Raw genomic sequence first — 24,990 nt, forward strand, 5'->3', positions numbered from 1 at the left:
AAAGTGCGAATGGTGCCTGTTGTATTCAATCCCGATGCAATATCTGTGTATCATCAACACTTTGAAGGTCCACAGATTACAGAATGCCTCCAGATGTGCATCGGAAGCTACTACTGGTCTTCCAGGGAACGATCAAAGCGTAAACTGTTTGAGACATAACACCCATGGAGGAAAGTGCGCATGGTGACTGTTGTATTCAATCCCGATGCAATTTCTGTGTTTTATCAAGACTCTGATAGTCCACAGATTAAAGAATGCCTCCAGATGTTTATCGGAAACTACTATTGGTGTTCCAGGGAACGATCAAAGCGTAGTCTGTTTGAGACATTACTCACATGGAGGAAAGTGCACATGGTGACTGTTGTATTCAATCCCGATGCAATTTCTGTGTGTCATCAACACTTTGAAGGTCCACAGATTACAGAATGCCTCCAGATGTCCATCGGAAACTACTACTGGTCTTCCAGGGAAAGATCGAAGCGTTGACAGTTTGAGACATTACTCCCACGGAGGAAAGTGCGCATGGTGACTGTTGTATTCAATCCCGATGCAATTTCTGTGTTTCATCAACACTCTGATAGTCCACAGATTACAGAATGCCTCCAGATGTGCATCGGAAACTACTACTGGTCTTCCAGGGAACGATCAAAGCGTAGACTGTTTGAGACATTACTCACATGGAGGAAAGTGCGCGTGGTGGCTGTTGTATTCAATCCCGATGCAATTTCTGTGTTTCATCAATACTTTGAAGGTCCACAGATTACAGAATGCCTCTAGATATCCATCGGAAACTACTACTGGTCTTCCAGGGAAAGATCGAAGAGTAGATAGTTTGAGACATTACTCCCATGGAGGAAAGTGCGCATGGTTACCGTTGTATTCAATCCCGATGCAATTTCTGTGTTTCATCAACACTGTGACGGTACACAGATTACACAATGCCTAAAGATGTGCATCGGAAACTACTACTGGTCTTCCAGGGAACCATCAAAGCGTAGACTGTTTGAGACATTATTCCCATGGAGAATAGTGCGCATGGTGACTGTTGTATTCCATCCCGGTGCAATTTCCGTGTTTACCGACACTTTGAAGATCCACAGATTACAGAATGCCTCCAGATGTGCATCGGAAACTACTACTGATCTTCCAGGGAACGATCAAAGCGTAGACTGTGAGACATTACACACATGGCGAAAAGTGCACATAGTGACTGTTGTATTCAATCCCGATGCAATTTCTGTGTTTCACCAACACTTTGAAGGTCCACAGATTACAGAATGCCTCCAGATGTGCATCGGAAGCTACTACTGGTCTTCCAGGGAACGATCAAAGCGTAAACTGTTTAAGACATAACACCCATGGAGGAAAGTGCGCATGGTGACTGTTGTATTCAATCCCGATGCAATTTCTGTGTTTCATCAAGACTCTGATAGTCCACAGATTAAAGAATGCCTCCAGATGTGCATCGGAAACTACTATTGGTCTTCCAGGGAACGATCAAAGCGTAGACTGTTTGAGACATTAGTCACATGGAGGAAAGTGCACATGGTGACTGTTGTATTCAATCCCGATGCAATTTCTGTGTTTCATCAACACTCTGATAGTCCACAGATTACAGAATGCCTCCAGATGTGCATCGGAAACTACTACTGGTCTTCCAGGGAACGATCAAATCGTAGAATGTTGAGACATTACTCCTATGGAGGAAAGTACTCATGGTGACTGTTGTATTCAACCCCGATGCAGTTTCTGTGTTTCATCAACAGTCTGACTGTCCACAGATTACAGAATGCCTCCAGATGTGCATCGGAAACTACTACTGGTCTTCCAGGGAACGATCAAAGCCTAGACAGTTTGAGACATTACTCAAGCGGAGTAAAGTGCGCATGGTGACCGTTGTATTCCATCCCGATGCAATTTCTGTGCTTCATCAAGACTCTGATAGTCCACAGATTACAGAATGCCTCCAGATGTGCATCGGAAACTACTACTGGTCTTCCAGGGAACGATCAAGACGTAAACTGTTTGAGACATACACCCATGGAGGAAAGTGCGCATGGTTACTGTTGCATTCAATCCCGATGCAATTTCTGTGTTTCATCAAGACTCTGATAGTCCACAGATTACAGAATGCCTCCAGATGTCCATCGGAAACTACTACTGGTCTTCCAGGGAAAGATCGAATCGGAGACAGTTTGAGACATTACACCCATGGAGGAAAGTGCCCATGGTGACTATGGTATTCAATCCCGATGCAATTACTGTGTTTCATCAACACTCTGATAGTCTACAGATTACAGAATGCCTCCAGATGTGCATCGGAAACTACTACTGGTCTTCCAGGGAACGATCAAAGCGTAGACTGTTTGAGACATTCTCCTATGGAGGAAAGTACTCATGGTGACTGTTGTATTCAATCCCGATGCAGTTTCTGTGTTTCATCAACACTCTGATAGTCTACAGATTACAGAATGCCTCCAGATGAGCATCGGAAACTATTACATTGACTTCCAGGGAACGATCAAAGCGTAGACTGTTTGAGACATTACTCCAATGGAGGAAAGTGCGCATGGTGAAAGTTGTATTCAATCCCGATGCAATTTCTGTGTTTCATCAACACTCTGATAGTCCACAGATTACAGAATCCCTCCACATGTGAATCGTAAACTACTACTGGTCTTCCAGTGAACCATCAAAGCGAAGACTGTTTGAGACTTTACTCCCACGGAGGAAAGTGCGCATGGTGACTGTTGTATTCAATCCCGATGCAATTTCTGTGTTTCATCAAGACTCTGATAGTCCACAGATTACAGAATGCCTCCAGATGTCCATCGGAAACTACTACTGGTCTTCCAGGGAAAGATCGAATCGGAGACAGTTTGAGACATTACACCCATGGAGGAAAGTGCCCATGGTGACTATGGTATTCAATCCCGATGCAATTACTGTGTTTCATCAACACTTTGATAGTCTACAGATTACAGAATGCCTCCAGATGTGCATCGGAAACTACTACTGGTCTTCCAGGGAACGATCAAAGCGTAGACTGTTTGAGAAATTACTCCCATGGAGGAAAGTGCGCATGTTGACTGTTGTATTCCATACCGATGCAATTTCTGTGTTTCATCAACACTTTGAAGATCCACAGATTACAGAATGCCTCCGGATGTGCATCGGAAACTACTACTGGTCTTCCAGGGAACGATCAAAGCGTAGACTGTTTGAGACATTCTCCTATGGAGGAAAGTACTCATGGTGACTGTTGTATTCAATCCCGATGCAGTTTCTGTGTTTCATCAACACTCTGATAGTCTACAGATTACAGAATGCCTCCAGATGAGCATCGGAAACTATTACATTGACTTCCAGGGAACGATCAAAGCGTAGACTGTTTGAGACATTACTCCAATGGAGGAAAGTGCGCATGGTGAAAGTTGTATTCAATCCCGATGCAATTTCTGTGTTTCATCAACACTCTGATAGTCCACAGATTACAGAATCCCTCCACATGTGAATCGGAAACTACTACTGGTCTTCCAGTGAACCATCAAAGCGAAGACTGTTTGAGACATTACTCCCACGGAGGAAAGTGCGCATGGTGACTGTTGTATTCAATCACGATGCAATTTCTCTGTTTCATCAACACTCTGAAAGTCCACAGAATACAGAATGCCTCCCGATGTGCATCGTGAACTACAACTGGTCTTCCAGGGAACAATCAAAGCGTAGACGGTTTGAGACATTACTCCCATGGAGGAAAGTGGGAATGGAGACTGTTGTATTCAATTCCGATGCAATTTCTGTGTTTCATCAAGCCTCTGATAGTCCATAGATTACAGAATGCCTCCAGATGTGCATCGGAAACTACTACTGGCCTTCATGGGAACGATCAAAGCGTAGACTGTTTGAGACATTACTCCTATGGAAGAAAGTGCGCACGGTGACTGTTGTATTCAAGCCCGATGCAACTACTGTGTTTCATCAAAACTCTGATAGTCCACAGATTACAGTATGCCTCCAGATGTGCATCGGAAACTACTACTGGTCTTCCAGGGAACGATCAAAGCGTGGACTGTATGAGACATTACTCACATGGAGGAAAGTGCGAATGGTGACTGTTGTATTCAATCCCGATGCAATATCTGTGTTTCATCAACACTTTGAAGGTACACAGATTACAGAATGAATCCAGATGTGCATCGGAAACTACTACTGGTCATCCAGGGAACCATCAAAGCGTAGAATGTTTGAGACATTACTCCCATGGAGAATAGTGCGCATGGTGACTGTTGTATTCCATCCCGGTGCAATTTCCGTGTTTACCGACACTTGGAAGGTCCACGGATTACAGAATGAATCCAGATGTGCATCGGAAACTACTACTGATCTTCCAGGGAACGATCAAAGCCTAGACTGTTTGAGACATTACACATGGCGAAAAGTGCACATGGTGACTGTTGTATTCAATCCCGATGCAATTTCTGTGTGTCATCAACACTTTGAAGATCCACAGATACAGAATGCCTCCAGATGTCCATCGGAAACTACTACTAGTCTTCCAGGGAAAGATCGAAGCGTAGACAGTTTGAGACATTACTCCCACGGAGGAAAGTGCGCATGGTGACTGTTGTATTCCTTCCCGATGCAATATCTGTGTTTCATCAACACTTTGAAGGTCCACAGATTACAGAATGCCTCCAGATGTGCATCGGAAGCTACTACTGGTCTTCCAGGAAACGATCAAATCGTAAACTGTTTGAGACATAACACCCATGGAGGAAAGTGCGCATGGTGACTGTTGTATTCAATCCCGATGCAATTTCTGTGTTTCATCAAGACTCTGATAGTCCAAGGATTAAAGAATGCCTCCAGATGTGCATCGGAAACTACTATTGGTGTTCCAGGGAACGATCAAAGCGTAGACTGTTTGAGAAATTACTCACATGGAGGAAAGAGCACGTAGTGACTGTTGTATTCAATCCCGATGCAATTTCTGTGTGTCATCAACACTTTGAAGGTCCACAGATTACAGAATGCCTCCAGATGTCCAACGGAAACTACAACTGGTCTTCCAGGGAAAGATCGAAGCGTAGACAGTTTGAAACATTACTCCAATGGAGGAAAGTGCGCATGGTGACTGTTGTATTCAATCCCGATGCAATTTCTGTGTATCATCAACACTCTGATAGTCCACAGATTACAGAATGCCTCCAGATGTGCATCGGAAACTTCTACTGGTCTTCCAGGGAACGATCAAAGCGTAGACTGTTTGAGACATTACTCACATGGAGGAAAGTGCGCATGGTGGCTGTTGTATTCAATCCCGATGCAATTTCTGTGTTTCATCAATACTTTGAAGGTCCACAGATTACAGAATGCCTCTAGATATCCATCGGAAACTACTACTGGTCTTCCAGGGAAAGATCGAAGAGTAGATAGTTTGAGACATTACTCCCATGGAGGAAAGTGCGCATTTTTACAGTTGTATTCAATCCCGATGCAATTTCTGTGTTTCATCAAGACTCTGATAGTCCACAGATTACAGAATGCCTCCAGATGTGCATCGGAAACTACTACTGGTCTTCCAGGGAACAATCAAGGCGTAAACTGTTTGAGACATACACATATGGAGGAAAGTGCGCATGGTTACTGTTGTATTCAATCCCGATGCAATTTCTGTGTTTCATCAAGACTCTGATAGTCCACAGATTACAGAATGCCTCCAGATGTCCATCGGAAACTACTGCTGGTCTTCCAGGGAAAGATCGAATCGGAGACAGTTTGAGACATTACACCCATGGAGGAAAGTGCCCATGGTGACTGTGGTATTCAATCCCGATGCAATTACTGTGTTTCATCAACACTCTGATAGTCCACAGATTACAGAAGTCTTCCAGATGTGCAGCGTAAACTACTACTGGTCTTCAGGGAACGATAAAAGCGATGACAGTTTGAGACATTACTCCCATGGAGGAAAGTGCGCATGGTGACTGTTGTATTCCATACCGATGCAATTTCTGTGTTTCATCAACACTTTCAAGATCCACAGATTACAGAATGCCTCCGGATGTGCATCGGAAACTACTACTGGTCTCCCAGGGAACGATCAAAGCGTAGACTGTTTGAGACATTCTTCTATGGAGGAAAGTACTCATGGTGACTATTGTATTCAATCCCGATGCAGTTTCTGTGTTTCATCAACACTCTGATAGTCTACAGATTACAGAATGCCTCCAGATGAGCATCGGAAACTCTTACATTGACTTCCAGGGAATGATCAAAACGTAGACGGTTTGAGACATTACTCCCATGAAGGAAAGTGGGCATGGTGACGGTTGTATTCAACCCCGATGCAATTTCTGAGTTTCATCAACACTCTGATGGTCTACGGATTACAGGATGCCTCCAGATGTGCATCTGAAACTACTACTTGTCTTCCAGGGAACGATCAAAGCGTAGACTGTTTGAGACATTACTCACCTGGAGGAAAGTGCGCATGGTGACTGTTGTATTCAATCACGATGCAATTTCTCTGTTTCATCAACACTCTGAAAGTCCACAGAATACAGAATGCCTCCCGATGTGCATCGTGAACTACAACTGGTCTTCCAGGGAACAATCAAAGCGTAGACGGTTTGAGACATTACTCCCATGGAGGAAAGTGGGAATGGAGACTGTTGTATTCAATTCCGATGCAATTTCTGTGTTTCATCAACACTCAGATAGTCCACAGATTACAGAATGAATCCAGATGTGCATCGGAAACTACTACTGGTCTTCCAGTGAACGATCACAGCGTGGACTGTATGAGACATTACTCACATGGGGGAAAATGCGCATGGTGACTGTTGTATTCAATCCCGATGCAATATCTGTGTTTCATCAACACTTTGAAGGTACACAGATTACAGAATGACTCCAGATGTGCATCGGAAACTACTACTGGTCTTCCAGGGAACGATCAAAGCGTAGACTGTTTGAGACATTACTCACATGGAGGAAAGTGCGCATGGTGGCTGTTGTATTCAATCCCGATGCAATTTCTGTGTTTCATCAATACTTTGAAGGTCCACAGATTACAGAATGCCTCTAGATATCCATCGGAAACTACTACTGGTCTTCCAGGGAAAGATCGGAGAGTAGATAATTTGAGACATTACTCCCATGGAGGAAAGTGCGCATGGTTACTGTTGTATTCAATCCCGATGCAATTTCTGTGTTTCATCAAGACTCTGATAGTCCACAGATTACAGAATGCCTCCAGATGTGCATCGGCAACTACTACTGGTCTTCCAGGGAACGATCAAGGCGTAAACTGTTTGAGACATACACCCATGGAGGAAAGTGCGCATGGTTACTGTTGTATTCAATCCCGATGCAATTTCTGTGTTTCATCAAGACTCTGATAATCCACAGATCACAGAATGCCTCCAGATGTCCATCGGAAACTACTACTGGTCTTCCAGGGAAAGATCGAATCGGAGACAGTTTGAGACATTACACCCATGGAGGAAAGTGCCCATGGTGACTGTGGTATTCAATCCCGATGCAATTACTGTGTTTCATCAACACTCTGATAGTCCACAGATTACAGAAGTCTTCCAGATGTGCATCGGAAACTACTACTGGTCTTCCAGGGAACGATAAAAGCGATGACAGTTTGAGACATTACTCCCATGGAGGAAAGTGCGCATGGTGACTGTTGTATTCCATACCGATGCAATTTCTGTGTTTCATCAACACTGTGACGGTACACAGATTACAGAATGCCTCCAGATGTGCATCGGAAACTACTACTGATCTTCCAGGGAACGATCAAAGCGTAGACTGTGAGACATTACACACATGGCGAAAAGTGCACATGGTGACTGTTGTATTCAATCCCGCTGCAATTTCTGTGTGTCATCAACACTTTGAAGATCCACAGATACAGAATGAATCCAGATGTCCATCGGAAACTACTACTGGTCTTCCAGGGAAAGATCGATGCGTAGACAGTTTGAGACATTACTCCCACGGAGAAAAGTGCGCATGGTGACTGTTGTATTCCTTCCCGATGCAATATCTGTGTTTCACCAACACTTTGAAGGTTCACAGATTACAGAATGCCTCCAGATGTGCATCGGAAGCTACTACTGGTCTTCCAGGGAACGATCAAAGCGTAAACTGTTTGAGACATAACACCCATGGAGGAAAGTGCGCATGGTGACTGTTGTATTCAATCCCGATGCAATTTCTGTGTTTCATCAAGACTCTGATAGTCCACAGATTAAAGAATGCCTCCAGATGTGCATCGGAAACTACTATTGGTCTTCCAGGGAACGATCAAAGCGTAGACTGTTTGAGACATTACTCACATGGAGGAAAGTGCACATGGTGACTGTTGTATTCAATCCCGATGCAATTTCTGTGTGTCATCAACACTTTGAAGGTCCACAGATTACAGAATGCCTCCAGATGTCCATCGGAAACTACTACTGGTCTTCCAGGGAAAGATCGAAGCGTAGACAGTTTGAGACATTACTCCCATGGAGGAAAGTGCGCATGGTGACTGTTGTATTCAATCCCGATGCAATTTCTGTGTTTCATCAACACTCTGATAGTCCACAGATTACAGAATGCCTCCACATGTGCATCGGAAACTACTACTGGTCTTCCAGGGAACGATCAAAGCGTAGTCTGTTTGAGACATTACTCACATGGAGGAAAGTGCGCATGGTGGCTGTTGTATTCAATCCCGATGCAATTTCTGTGTTTCATCAACACTCTGATAGTCCACAGATTACAGAATGCCTCTAGATATCCATCGGAAACTACTACTGGTCTTCCAGGGAAAGATCGAAGTGTATATAGTTTGAGACATTACTCCCATGGAGGAAAGTGCGCATGGTGACTGTTGTATTCCATACCGATGCAATTTCTGTGATTCATGAACACTTTGAAGATCCACAGATTACAGAATGCCTCCAGATGTGCATCGGAAACTACTACTGGTCTTCCAGGGAACGATCAAATCGTAGACTGTTGAGACATTACTCCTATGGAGGAAAGTACTCATGGTGACTGTTGTATTCAACCCCGATGCAGTTTCTGTGTTTCATCAACAGTCTGATAGTCCACAGATTACAGAATGCCTCCAGATGTGCGTCGGAAACTACTACTGGTCTTCCAGGGAACGATCAAAGCCTAGACAGTTTGAGACATTACTCCCACGGAGTAAAGTGCGCATGGTGACTGTTGTATTCCATCCCGATGCAATTTCTTGGTTACATCAAGACTCTGATAGTCCACAGATTACAGAATGCCTCCAGATGTGCATCGGAAACTACTACTGGTCTTCCAGGGAACGATCAAGACGTAAACTGTTTGAGACATACACCCATGGAGGAAAGTGCGCATGGTTACTGTTGTATTCAATCCCGATGCAATTTCTGTGTTTCATTAAGACTCTGATAGTCCACAGATTACAGAATGCCTCCAGATGTCCATCGGAAACCACTACTGGTCTTCCAGGGAACGATGAAAGCGTAGACTGTTTGCGACATTACTCACATGGAGGAAAGTGCGCATGGTGGCTGTTGTATTCAATCCCGATGCAATTTCTGTGTTTCATCAATACTTTGAAGGTCCACAGATTACAGAATGCCTCTAGATATCCATCGGAAACTACTACTGGTCTTCCAGGGAAAGATCGAAGAGTAGATAGTTTGAGACATTACTCCCATGGAGGAAAGTGCGCATTTTTATTGTTGTATTCAATCCCGATGCAATTTCTGTGTTTCATCAAGACTCTGATAGTCCACAGATTACACAATGCCTCCAGATGTGCATCGGAAACTACTACTGGTCTTCCAGGGAACGATCAAGGCGTAAACTGTTTGAGACATACACATATGGAGGAAAGTGCGCATGGTTACTGTTGTATTCAATCCCGATGCAATTTCTGTGTTTCATCAAGACTCTGATAGTCCACAGATTATAGAATGCCTCCAGATGTCCATCGGAAACTACTACTGGTCTTCCAGGGAAAGATCGAATCGGAGACAGTTTGAGACATTACACCCATGGAGGAAAGTGCCCATGGTGACTGTGGTATTCAATCCCGATGCAATTACTGTGTTTCATCAACACTCTGATAGTCCACAGATTACAGAAGTCTTCCAGATGTGCATCGGAAACTACTACTGGTCCTCAGGGAACGATAAAAGCTATGACAGTTTGAGACATTACTCCCATGGAGGAAAGTGCGCATGGTGACTGTTGTATTCCATACCGATGCAATTTCTGTGTTTCATCAACACTTTCAAGATCCACAGATTACAGAATGCCTCCGGATGTGCATCGAAAACTACTACTGGTCTCCCAGGGAACGATCAAAGCGTAGACTGTTTGAGACATTCTCCAATGGAGGAAAGTACTCATGGTGACTATTGTATTCAATCCCGATGCAGTTTCTGTGTTTCATCAACACTCTGATAGTCTACAGATTACAGAATGCCTCCAGATGAGCATCGGAAACTCTTACATTGACTTCCAGGGAATGATCAAAGCGTAGACTATTTGAGACATTACTCCCATGAAGGAAAGTGGGCATGGTGACTGTTGTATTCAACCCCGATGCAATTTCTGAGTTTCATCAACACTCTGATGGTCTACGGATTACCGGATGCCTCCAGATGTGCATCTGAAACTACTACTGGTCTTCCAGGGAACAATCAAGGCGTAAACTGTTTGAGACATACACCCATGGAGGAAAGTGCGCATGGTGACTGTTGTATTCAATCCCGATGCAATTTCTGTGTTTCATCAACACTTTGAAGGTACACAGATTACAGAATGCCTCCAGATGTGGATCGGAAACCACTACTGGTCTTCCAGGGAACGATCAAAGCGTAGACTGTTTGAGACATTACTCACATGGAGGAAAGTGGGCATGGAGACTGTTGTATTCAATCCCGATGCAATTTCTGTGCTTCATCAACACTCATATAGTCCACAGATTACAGAAGTCTTTTAGATGTGCATCGGAAACTACTACTGGTCTTCCAGGGAACGATAAAAGCGATGACAGTTTGAGACATTACTCCCAATGAGGAAAGTGCGCATGGTGACTGTTGTATTCCATACCGATGCAATTTCTGTGTTTCATCAACACTGTGACGGTACACAGATTACAGAATGCCTCTAGATATCCATCGGAAACTACTACTGGTCTTCCAGGGAAAGACAAGGAGTAGATAGTTTGAGACATTACTCCCATGGAGGAAAGTGCGCATGGTTACTGTTGTATTCAATCCCGATGCAGTTTCTGTGTTTCAGAAAGACTCTGATAGTCCACAGATTACAGAATGCCTCCAGATGTGCATCGGAAACTACCACTGGTCTTCCAGGGAACGATCAAGGCGTAAACTGTTTGAGACATACACCCATGGAGGAAAGTGCGCATGGTTACTGTTGTATTCAATCCCGATGCAATTTCTGTGTTTCATCAAGACTCTGATAATCCACAGATTACAGAAAGCCTCCAGATGTCCATCGGAAACTACTACTGGTCTTCCAGGGAAAGATCGAATCGGAGACAGTATGAGACATTACACCCATGGAGGAAAGTGCCCATGGTGACTGTGGTATTCAATCCCGATGCAATTACTGTGTTTCATCAACACTCTGATAGTCCACAGATTACAGATGCCTCCAGATGTGCATCGGAAACTACTACTGGTCTTCCAGGGAAGGATCCAAGCGTAGACTGTTTGAGAAATTACTCCCATGGAGGAAAGTGGGCATGGCGACTGTTGTATTCAATCCCGATGCAATTTCTGTGTTTCATCAACATTCAGATAGTCCACAGATTACAGAAGTCTTCCAGATGTGCATCGGAAACTACTACTGGTCTTCCAGGGAACGATAAAAGCGATGACAGTTTGAGACATTACTCCCATGGAGGAAAGTGCGCATGGTGACTGTTGTATTCCATACCGATGCAATTTCTGTGTTTCATCAACACTGTGACGGTACACAGATTACAGAATGCCTCCAGATGTGCATCGGAAACTACTACTGGTCTTCCAGGGAAAGATCGAATCGGAGACAGTATGAGACATTACACCCATGGAGGAAAGTGCCCATGGTGACTGTGGTATTCAATCCCGATGCAATTACTGTGTTTCATCAACACTCTGATAGTCCACAGATTACAGATGCCTCCAGATGTGCATCGGAAACTACTACTGGTCTTCCAGGGAAGGATCCAAGCGTAGACTGTTTGAGAAATTACTCCCATGGAGGAAAGAGGGCATGGCGACTGTTGTATTCAATCCCGATGCAATTTCTGTGTTTCATCAACATTCAGATAGTCCACAGATTACAGAAGTCTTCCAGATGTGCATCGGAAACTACTACTGGTCTTCCAGGGAACGATAAAAGCGATGACAGTTTGAGACATTACTCCCATGGAGGAAAGTGCGCATGGTGACTGTTGTATTCCATACCGATGCAATTTCTGTGTTTCATCAACACTGTGACGGTACACAGATTACAGAATGCCTCCAGATGTGCATCGGAAACTACTACTGGTCTTCCAGGGAACCATCAAAGCGTAGACTGTTTGAGACATTACTCCCATGGAGAATAGTGCGCTTGGTGACTGTTGTATTCCATCCCGGTGCAATTTCCGTGTTTACCGACACTTTGAAGGTCCACAGATTACAGAATGCCTCCAGATGTGCATCGGAAACTACTACTGATCTTCCAGGGAACGATCAAAGCGTAGACTGTGAGACATTACACACATGGCGAAAAGTGCACATGGTGACTGTTGTATTCAATCCCGATGCAATTTCTGTGTGTCATCAACACTTTGAAGATCCACAGATACAGAATGCCTCCAGATGTCCATCGGAAACTACTACTGGTCTTCCAGGGAAAGATCGAAGCGTAGACAGTTTGAGACATTACTCCCATGGAGGAAAGTGCGCATGGTGACTGTTGTATTCAATCCCGATGCAATTTCTGTGTTTCATCAACACTCTGATAGTCCACAGATTACAGAATGCCTCCAGATGTGCATCGGAAACTACTACTGGTCTTCCAGGGAACGATCAAAGCGTAGACTGTTTGAGACATTACTCACATGGAGGAAAGTGCGCATGGTGGCTGTTGTATTCAATCCCGATGCAATTTCTGTGTTTCATCAACACTGTGATAGTCCACAGAATACAGAATGCCTCTAGATATCCATCGGAAACTACTACTGGTCTTCCAGGGAAAGATCGAAGAGTATATAGTTTGAGACATTACTCCCATTGGAGGAAAGTGCGCATGGTGACTGTTGTATTCCATCCAGATGCAATTTCTGTGTTTCATCAACACTCTGATAGTCCACAGATTACAGAATGCCTCCAGATGTGCATCGGAAACTACTACTGGTTTTCCAGGGAACGATCAAAACGTAGACAGTTTGAGACATTACTCCCATGGAGGAAAGTGGGCATGGAGACTGTTGTATTCAATCCCGATGCAATTTCTGTGTTTCATCAACATTCAGATAGTCCACAGATTACAGAAGTCTTCCAGATGTGCATCGGAAACTACTACTGGTCTTCCAGGGAACGATAAAAGCGATGACAGTTTGAGACATTACTCCCATGGAGGAAAGTGCGCATGGTGACTGTTGTATTCCATACCGATGCAGTTTCTGTGTTTCATCAACAGTCTGACTGTCCACAGATTACAGAATGCCTCCAGATGTGCATCGGAAACTACTACTGGTCTTTCAGGGAACGATCAAAGCCTAGACAGTTTGAGACATTACTCCCACGGAGTAAAGTGCGCATGGTGACTGTTGTATTCCATCCCGATGCAATTTCTGTGTTTCATCAAGACTCTGATAGTCCACAGATTACAGAATGCCTCCAGATGTGCATCGGAAATTACTACTGGTCTTCCAGGGAACGATCAAGACGAAAACTGTTTGAGACATACACCCATGGAGGAAAGTGCGCATGGTTACTGTTGTATTCAATCCCGATGCAATTTCTGTGTTTCATCAAGACTCTGATAGTCCACAGATTACAGAATGCCTCCAGATGTCCATCGGAAACTACTACTGGTCTTCCAGGGAAAGATCGAATCGGAGACAGTTTGAGACATTACTCCCATGGAGGAAAGTGCGCATGGTGAAAGTTGTATTCAATCCCGATGCAATTTCTGTGTTTCATCAACACTCTGATAGTCCACAGATTACAGAATCCCTCCACATGTGAATCGGAAACTACTACTGGTCTTCCAGTGAACCATCAAAGCGAAGACTGTTTGAGACATTACTCCCACGGAGGAAAAAGCGCATGGTGACAGTTGAATTCCATCCCGATGCAATTTCTGTGTTTCATCAACACTTTGAAGGTCCACAGATTACAGAATGCCACCAGATGTCCATCGGAAACTACTACTGGTCTTCCAGGGAAAGATCGAATCGGAGACAGTTTGAGACATTACACCTATGGAGGGAAGTGCCCATGGTGACTATGGTATTCAATCCCGAAGCAATTACTGTGTTTCATCAACACTCTGATAGTCCACAGATTACAGAATGCCTCCAGATGTGCATCGGAAACTACTACTGGTCTTCCAGGGAACGATCAAAGCGTAGACTGTTTGAGAAATTACTCCCATGGAGGAAAGTGCGCATGTTGACTGCTGTATTCCATACCGATGCAATTTCTGTGTTTCATCAACACTTTGAAGATCCACAGATTACAGAATGCCTCCGGATGTGCATCGGAAACTACTACTGGTGTTCCAGGGACCGATCAAAGGGTAGACTGCTTGAGACATTACTCCTATGGAGGAAAGTGCCCATGGGGACTGTTGTATTCAATCCCGATGCAATTTCTGTGTTTCATCAACACTCAGATAGTCCACAGATTACAGAATGCCTCCAGATGTGCAGCGGAAACTACTACTGGTCTTCCAGGGAACGATCAAAGCGTAGACTGTTTGAGACATAACACCCATTGAGGAAAGTGCGCATGGTGACTGTTGTATTCAATCCCGATGCAATTTCTGTGTTTCATCAAGACTCTGATAGACCACAGATTAAAGAATGCCTCCAGATGTGCATCGGAAACTACTATTGGTCTTCCAGGGAACGATCAAAGCGTAGACTGTTTGAGACATTACTCACATGGAGGAAAGTGCACATGGTGACTGTTGTATTCAATCCTGATGCAATTTCTGTGTTTCATCAACACTCTGATAGTCCACAGATTACACAATGCCTCCAGATGTGCATCGGTAACTACTACTGGTCTTCCAGGGAACGATCAAAGCGTAGACTGTTTGAGAAATTACTCCCATGGAGGAAAGTGCGCATGGTGGCTGTTGTATTCAATCCCGATGCAATTTCTGTGTGTCATCAACACTTTGAAGATCCACAGATACAGAATGCCTCCAGATGTCCATCGGAAACTACTACTGGTCTTCCAGGGAAACATCGAAGCGTAGACAGTTTGAGACATTACTCCCACGGATGAAAGTGCGCATGGTGACTGTTGTATTCCTTCCCGATGCAATATCTGTGTTTCATCAACACTTTGAAGGTCCACAGATTACAGAATGCCTCCAGATGTGCATCGGAAGCTACTACTGGTCTTCCAGGGAACGATCAAAGCGTAAACTGTTTGAGACATAACACCCATGGAGGAAAGTGCGCATGGTGACTGTTGTATTCAATCACGATGCAATTTCTGTGTTTCATCAAGACTCTGATAGACCACAGATTAAAGAATGCCTCCAGATGTGCATCGGAAACTACTATTGGTCTTCCAGGGAACGATCAAAGCGTAGACTGTTTCAGACATTACTCACATGGAGGAAAGTGCATATGGTGACTGTTGTATTCAATCCCGATGCAATTTCTGTGTTTCATCAATACTTTGAAGGTCCACAGATTACAGAATGCCTCTAGATATCCATCGGAAACTACTACTGGTCTTCCAGGGAAAGATCGAAGAGTAGATAGTTTGAGACATCACTCCCATGGAGGAAAGTGCGCATGGTGACTGTTGTATTCCATCCAGATGCAATTTCTGTGTTTCATCAACACTCTGATAGTCCACAGATTACAGAATGCCTCCAGACGTGCATCGGAAACTACTACTGGTCTTCCAGGGACCGATCAAAGGGTAGACTGTTTGAGACATTACTCACATGGAGGAAAGTGCGCATGGTGACTGTTGTATCCAATCCCGATGCAATTTCTGTGTTTCATCAAAACTTTGAAGGTCCACAGATTACAGAATGCCTCCAGATGTCCATCGGAAACTACTACTGATCTTCCAGGGAACGATCAAATCGTAGACTGTTTGAGACATTACACACATGGGGAAAAGTGCACATGGTGACTGTTGTATTCAATCCCGATGCAATTTCTGTGTGTCATCAACACTTTGAAGATCCACAGTTACAGAATGCCTCCAGATGTCCATCGGAAACTACTACTGGTCTTCCAGGGAAAGATCGAAGCGTAGACAGTTTGAGACATTACTCCCACGGAGAAAAGTGCGCATGGTGACTGTTGTAATCCTTCGCGATGCAATATATGTGTTTCACCAACACTTTGAAGGTCCACAGATTACAGAATGCCTCCAGATGTGCATCGGAAGCTACTACTGGTCTTCCAGGGAACGATCAAAGCGTAAACTCTTTGAGACATAACGCCCATGGAGGAAAGTGCGCATGGTGACTGTTGTATTCAATCCCGATGCAATTTCTGTGTTTCATCAAGACTCTGATAGTCCACAGATTAAAGAATGCCTCCAGATGTGCATCGGAAACTACTATTGGTCTTCCAGGGAACGATCAAAGCGTAGACTGTTTGAGACATTACTCACATGGAGGAAAGTGCACATGGTGACTGTTGTATTCAATCCCGATGCAATTTCTGTGTGTCATCAACACTTTGAAGGTCCACAGATTACAGAATGCTTCCAGATGTCCATCGGAAACTACTACTGGTCTTCCAGAGAAAGATCGAAGCGTAGACAGATTGAGACATTACTCCCATGGAGGAAAGTGCGCATGGTGACTGTTGTATTCAATCCCGATGCAATTTCTGTGTTTCATCAACACTCTGATAGTCCACAGATTACAGAATGCCTCCAGATGTGCATCGGAAACTACTACTGGTCTTCCAGGGAACGATCAAAGCGTAGACTGTTTGAGACATTACTCACATGGAGGAAAGTGCGCATGGTGGCTGTTGTATTCAATCCCGATGCAATTTCTGTGTTTCATCAATACTTTGAAGGTCCACAGATTACAGAATGCCTCTAGATATCCATCGGAAACTACTACTGGTCTTCCAGGGAAAGATCGAAGAGTATATAGTTTGAGACATTACTCCCATGGAGGAAAGTGCGCATAGTGACTGTTGTATTCCATCCAGATGCAATTTCTGTGATTCATGAACACTTTGAAAATCCACAGATTACAGAATGCCCCCAGATGTGCATCGGAAACTACTACTGGTCTTCCAGGGAACGATCAAATCGTAGACTGTTTGAGACATTACTCCTATGGAGGAAAGTACTCATGGTGACTGTTGTATTCAACCCCGATGCAGTTTCTTTGTTTCATCAACAGTCTGACTGTCCACAGATTACAGAATGCCTCAAGATGTGCATCGGAAACTACTACTTGTCTTCCAGGGAACGATCAAAGCCTAGACAGTTTGAGACATTACTCCCACGGAGGAAAGTGCGCATGGTGACTGTTGTATTCCATCCAGATGCAATTTCTGTGTTTCATCAACATTTGGAAGGTCCACAGATTACAGAATATCTCCAGATGTGCATCGGAAACTACAACTGGTCTTCCAGGGAACGATCACGGCGTAAACTGTTTGAGACATACACCCATGGAGGAAAGTGCGCATGGTTACTGTTGTATTCAATCCCGATGCAATATATGTGTTTCATCAAGACTCTGATAGTCCACAGATTACAGAATGCCTCCAGATGTGCATCGGAAACTACTACTGGTCTTCCAGGGAACGATCAAGGCGTAAACTGTTTGAGACATACACCCATGGTGGAAAGTGCGCATGGTGACAGTTGAATTCCATCCCGATGCAGTTTCTGTGTTTCATCAACACTTTGAAGGTCCACAGATTACAGAATGCCTCCAGATGTGCATCGGAAACTACTACTGGTCTTCATGGGAACGATCAAAGCGTAGACTGTTTGAGACATTGCTCCTATGGAGGAAAGTGCGCACGGTGACTGTTGTATTCAAGCCCGATGCATCTTCTGTGTTTCATCAAGACTCTGATAGTCCACAGATTACAGTATGCCTCCAGATGTGCATCGGAAACTACTACTGGTCTTCCAGGGAACGACCAAAGCGTAGACTGTTTGAGATATTACTCCCATGGAGGAAAGTGCGCATGGTTACTGTTGTATTCAATTACGATGCAATTTCTGTGTTCCATCAACACTCTGATAGTCCACAGATTACAGCATGCCTCCGGATGTGCATCGGAAACTACAACTGGTCTTCCAGGGAACGATCAAATCGTAGACAGTTTGAGACATTACTCCCATGGAGGAAAGTGCGCATGGTGACTGTTGTATTCCATCCCGATACAATTTCTGTGTTTCATCAACACTTTGAAGGTCCACAGATTACAGAATGCCTCCAGATGTGCATCGGAAACTACTACTGGTCTTCCAGGGAACCATCAAAGCGGAGACTGTTTGAGACATTACTCCTATGGAGGAAAGTGCACATGGTGACTGTTGTATTCAATCCCGATGCAATTTCTGTGTTTCATCAAGATTCTGATAGTCCACACATTAAAGAATGCCTCTAGATGTGCATCGTAAACTACTATTGGTCTTCCAGGGATCGATCAAAGCGTAAACTGTTTGAGACATAACACACATGGAGGAAAGTGCGCATGGTGACTGTTGTATTCAATCCCGATGCAATTTCTGTGTTTCATCAAGACTCTGATAGTCCACAGATTAAAGAATGCCTCCAGATGTGCATCGGAAACTACTATTGGTCTTCCAGGGAACGATCAAAGGGTAGACTGTTTGAGACTTCACTCACATGGAGGAAAGTGCACATGGTGACTGTTGTATTCAATTCCGATGCAATTTCTGTGTTTCATCAATACTTTGAAGTTCCACAGATTACAGAATGCCTCTAGATATCCATCGGAAACTACTACTGGTCTTCCAGGGAAAGATCGAAGAGTAGATAGTTTGAGACATTACTCCCATGGAGGAAAGTGCGCATGGTGACTGTTGTATTCCATCCAGATGCAATTTCTGTGTTTCATCAACACTCTGATAGTCCACAGATTACAAAATGCCTCCAGATGTGCATCGGAAGCTACTACTGGTCTTCCAGGGAACGATCAAAGCGTAAACTGTTTGAGACATAACACCCATGGAGGAAAGTGCGCATGGTGACTGTTGTATTCAATCCCGATGCAATTTCTGTGTTTCATCAAGATTCTGATAGTCCACACATTAAAGAATGCCTCCAGATGTGCATCGGAAACTACTATTGGTCTTCTAGGGAACGATCAAAGCGTAGACTGTTTGAAACATTACTCACATGGAGGAAAGTGCACATGGTGACTGTTGTATTCAATCCCGATGCAATTTCTGTGTGTCATCAACACTTTGAAGGTCCACAGATTACAGAATGCCTCCAGATGTCCATCGGAAACTACTACTGGTCTTCCAGAGAAAGATCGAAGCGTAGACAGTTTGAGTCATTACTCCCATGGAGGAAAGTGCGCATGGTGACTGTTGTATTCAATCCCGATGCAATTTCTGTGTTTCATCAACACTCTGATAGTCCACAGATTACAGAATGCCTCCGGATGTGCATCGGAAACTACAACTGGTCTTCCAGGGAACGATCAAATCGTAGACAGTTTGAGACATTACTCCCATGGAGGAAAGTGCGCATGGTGACTGTTGTATTCCATCCCGATACAATTTCTGTGTTTTATCAACACTTTGAAGGTCCACAGATTACAGAATGCCTCCAGATGTGCATCGGAAACTACTACTGGTCTTCCAGGAAACCATCAAAGCGGAGACTGTTTGAGACATTACTCCTATGGAGGAAAGTGCACATGGTGACTGTTGTATTCAATCCCGATGCAATCTCTGTGTTTCATCAACACTCAGATAGTCCACAGATTACAGAATGCCTCCAGATGTGCATCGGAAACTACTACTGATCTTCCAGGGAACGATCAAAGCGTAGACTGATTGCGACATTACTCCCATGGAGGAAAGTGGGCTTGGTGATTCTTGTATTCAACCCCGATGCAATTTCTGTGTTTCATCAACACTCTGATGGTCCACAGATTACAGAATGAATCCAGATGTGCATCTGAAACTACTACTTGTTTTCCAGGGAACGATCAAAGCGTAGACTGTTTGAGACATTACTCACATGGAGGAAAGCTCGCATGGTGACTGTTGTATTCAATCTCGATGCAATTTCTCTGTTTCATCAACACTCTGATAGTCCACAGATTACAGAATGCCTCCCGATGTGCATCGTGAACTACAACTGGTCTTCCAGGGATCGATCAAAGCGTAAACTGTTTGAGACATAACACCCATGGAGGAAAGTGCGCATGGTGACTGTTGTATTCAATCCCGATGCAATTTCTGTGTTTCATCAAGACTCTGATAGTCCACAGATTAAAGAATGCCTCCAGATGTGCATCGGAAACTACTATCGGTCTTCCAGGGAACGATCAAAGGGTAGACTGTTTGAGACATTACTCACATGGAGGAAAGTGCACATGGTGACTGTTGTATTCAATCCCGATGCAATTTCTGTATTTCATCAATACTTTGAAGGTCCACAGATTACAGAATGCCTCTAGATATCCATCGGAAACTACTACTGGTCTTCCAGGGAAAGATCGAAGAGTAGGTAGTTTGAGACATTACTCCCATGGAGGAAAGTGCGCATGGTGACTGTTGTATTCCATCCAGATGCAATTTCTGTGTTTCATCAACACTCTGATAGTCCACAGATTTCAGAATGCCTCCAGACGTGCATCGGAAACTACTACTGGTCTTCCAGGGAACGATCAAAGGGTAGACTGTTTGAGACATTACTCACATGGAGGAAAGTGCGCATGGTGGCTGTTGTATTCAATCCCGATGCAATTTCTGTGTTTCATCAAAACTTTGAAGGTCCACAGATTACAGAATGCCTCCAGATGTCCATCGGAAACTACTACTGGTCTTCCAGGGAAAGATCGAAGAGTATATAGTTTGAGACATTACTCCCATGGAGGAAAGTGCGCATGGTGACTGTTGTATTCCATCCAGATGCAATTTCTGTGATTCATGAACACTTTGAAGATCCACAGATTACAGAATGCCTCCAGATGTGCATCGGAAGCTACTACTGGTCTTCCAGGGAACGATCAAATCGTAGACTGTTTGAGACATTACTCCTATGGAGGAAAGTACTCATGGTGACTGTTGTATTCAACCCCGATGCAGTTACTTTGTTTCATCAACAGTCTGACTGTCCACAGATTACAGATTGCCTCCAGATGTGCATCGGAAACTACTACTGGTCTTCCAGGGAACGATCAAAGCCTAGACAGTTTGAGACATTACTCCCACGGAGGAAAGTGCGCATGGTGACTGTTGTATTCCATTCCGATGCAATTTCTGTGTTTCATCAACACTTTGAAGGTCCACAGATTACAGAATATCTCCAGATGTGCATCGGAAACTACTACTGGTCTTCCAGGGAACGATCAAGGCGTAAACTGTTTGAGACATACACCCATGGAAGAACGTGCGCATGGTTACTGTTGTATTCAATCCCGATGCAATTTCTGTGTTTCATCAAGACTCTGATAGTCCACAGATTACAGAATGCCTCCAGATGTGCATCGGAAACTACTACTGGTCTTCCAGGTAACGATCAAGGCGTAAACTGTTTGAGACATACACCCATGGAGGAAAGTGCGCATGGTGACTGTTGTATTCAATCCCGATGCAATTTCTGTGTTTCATCAAGACTCTGATAGTCCACAGATTACAGAATGCCTCCAGATGTCCATAGGAAACTACTACTGGTCTTCCAGGGAAAGATCGAATCGGAGACAGTTTGAGACATTACACCCATGGAGGAAATTGCCCATGGTGACTCTGGTATTCAATCCCGATGCAATTACTGTGTTTCATCAACACTCTGATAGTCCACAGATTACAGAATGTCTCCGGATGTGCATCGGAAACTACTACTGGTCTTCCAGGGAACGATCAAAGCTTAGACTGTTTGAGACATTCTCCTATGGAGGAAAGTACTCATGGTGACTGTTGTATTCAATCCCGATGCAGTTTCTATGTTTCATCAACACTCTGATAGTCTAAAGATTACAGAATGCCTCCAGATGAGCATCGGAAACTATTACATTGACTTCCAGGGAACGATCAAAGCGTAGACTGATTGAGACATTACTCCAATGGAGGAAAGTGCGCATGGTGAAAGTTGTATTCAATCCCGATGCAATTTCTGTGTTTCATCAACACTCTGATAGTCCACAGATTACAGAATCCCTCCACATGTGAATCGGAAACTCCTTCTGGTCTTCCAGTGAACCATCAAAGCGAAGACTGTTTGAGACATTACTCCCACGGAGGAAAGTGCGCATGGTGACAGTTGAATTCCATCCCGATGCAATTTCTGTGTTTCATCAGCACTTTGAAGGTCCACAGATTACAGAATGCCTCCAGATGTGCATTGGAAACTACTACTGGTCTTCATGGGAACGATCAAAGCGTAGACTGTTTGAGACATTACTCCCATGGAGGAAAGTGCGCATGGTGACTGTTGTATTCAATCACGATGCAATTTCTGTGTTCCATCAACACTCTGATATTCCACAGATTACAGAATGCCTCCGGATGTGCATCGGAAACTACAACTGGTCTTCCAGGGAACGATCAAATCGTAGACAGTTTGAGACATTACTCCCATGGAGGAAAGTGCGCATGGTGACTGTTGTATTCCATCCCGATGCAATTTCTGTGATTCATCAACACTTTGAAGGTCCACAGATTACAGAATGCCTCCAGATGTGCATCGGAAACTACTACTGGTCTTCCAGGGAACCATCAAAGCGGAGACTGAGACATAACTCCTATGGAGGAAAGTGCACATGGTGACTGTGGTATTCAATCCCGATGCAATTTCTGTGTTTCATCAACACTCAGATTGTCCACAGATTACAGAATGCCTCCACATGTGCATCGGAAACTACTACTGGTCTTCCAGGGAACGATCAAAGCGTAGACTATTTGCGACATTACTCCCATGGAGAAAAGTGGGCATGGTGGTTCTTGTATTCAACCCCGATGCAATTTCTGTGTTTCATCAACACTCTGATGGTCCACAGATTACAGAATGAATCCAGATGTGCATCTGAAACTACTACTTGTCTTCCAGGGAACGATCAAAGCGTAGACTATTTGAGACATTACTCACATGGAGGAAAGCTCGCATGGTGACTGTTGTATTCAATCTCGATGCAATTTCTCTGTTTCATCAACACTCTGATAGTCCACAGATTACAGAATGCCTCCCGATGTGCATCGTGAACTACAACTGGTCGTCCAGGGAACAATCAAGGCATAGACGGTTTCAGACATTACTCCCATGGAGGAAAGTGCGCATTGTGACTGTTCTATTCAATCCCGATGCAATTTCTGTGTTTCATGAACACGCTGATAGTCCACAGATTACAGAATGAATCAAGATGTGCATCGGAAACTACTACTGGTCTTCCAGGGAACGATCAAAGCGTTGACAGTTTGAGACATTACTCCCATGGAGGAAAGTGCGCATGGTGACTGTTGTATTCCATCCCGATGCAATTTCTGTGTTTATCGACACTTTGAAGGTCCACAGATAACAGAATGCCTCCAGATGTGCATCGGAAACTACTACTGGTCTTCCAGGGAACGATCAAAGCTTAGACTGTTTTAGACATTCTCCTATGGAGGAAAGTACTCATGGTGACTGTTGTATTCAATCCCGATGCAGTTTCTATGTTTCATCAACACTCTGATAGTCTAAAGATTACAGAATGCTTCCAGATGAGCATCGGAAACTATTACATTGACTTCCAGGGAACGATCAAAGCGTAGACTGTTTGAGACAATACTCCAATGGAGGAAAGTGCGCATGGTGACAGTTGTATTCAATCCCGATGCAATTTCTGTGTTTCATCAACACTCTGATAGTCCACAGATTACAGAATCCCTCCACATGTGAATCGGAAACTCCTACTGGTCTTCCAGTCAACCATCAAAGCGAAGACTGTTTGAGACATTACTCCCACGGAGGAAAGTGCGCATGGTGACAGTTGAATTCCATCCCGATGCAATTTCTGTGTATCATCAGCACTTTGAAGGTCCACAGATTACAGAATGCCTCCAGATGTGCATTGGAAACTACTACTGGTCTTCATGGGAACGATCAAAGCGTAGACTGTTTGAGAAATTACTCCCATGGAGGAAAGTGCGCATGGTGACTGTTGTATTCAATCACGATGCAATTTCTGTGTTTCATCAACACTCAGATTGTCCACAGATTACAGAATGCCTCCACATGTGCATCGGAAACTACTACTGGTCTTCCAGGGAACGATCAAAGCGTTGACAGTTTGAGACATTACTCCAATGGAGGAAAGTGCGCATGGTGACAGTTGTATTCAATCCCGATGCAATTTCTGTGTTTCATCAACACTCTGATAGTCCACAGATTACAGAATCCCTCCACATGTGAATCGGAAACTCCTACTGGTCTTCCAGTGAACCATCAAAGCGAAGACTGTTTGAGACATTACTCCCACGGAGGAAAGTGCGCATGGTGACAGTTGAATTCCATCCCGATGCAATTTCTGTGTATCATCAGCACTTT

The sequence above is a fragment of the Schistocerca gregaria genome, chromosome 10, assembly GCF_023897955.1.
Source record: "Schistocerca gregaria isolate iqSchGreg1 chromosome 10, iqSchGreg1.2, whole genome shotgun sequence".
NCBI classification, from domain to species: Eukaryota; Metazoa; Arthropoda; class Insecta; order Orthoptera; family Acrididae; genus Schistocerca; species Schistocerca gregaria.